This window comes from Crocuta crocuta, unplaced genomic scaffold (assembly GCF_008692635.1).
Source record: "Crocuta crocuta isolate KB4526 unplaced genomic scaffold, BGI_CrCroc_1.0 scaffold162, whole genome shotgun sequence".
In the NCBI taxonomy this organism is placed as follows: domain Eukaryota; kingdom Metazoa; phylum Chordata; class Mammalia; order Carnivora; family Hyaenidae; genus Crocuta; species Crocuta crocuta.
The window spans coordinates 2,455,975-2,456,203 of NW_027529433.1; positions in this window are offsets into that span (position 1 = coordinate 2,455,975).

Consider the following 229-nt stretch of genomic DNA (forward strand, 5'->3'; position numbering starts at 1 on the left):
TGAGAGCCTGGAGGTGCGGGCGCGCGGCGGCCGCACTCACGCTCACACGCGCGCCCGCGCGCCCGGACGAGTATATACACTGACACGCACACGACACACTGACACAACCTGCAGGTCGCAACACAACGCTCGCGTTTTCACAATTACACCCTCACACACGCTCACAGTCAGACAAGAATACGCATACACACAAATACACAGTCATAAACTCAGTCACACTCATACCCAC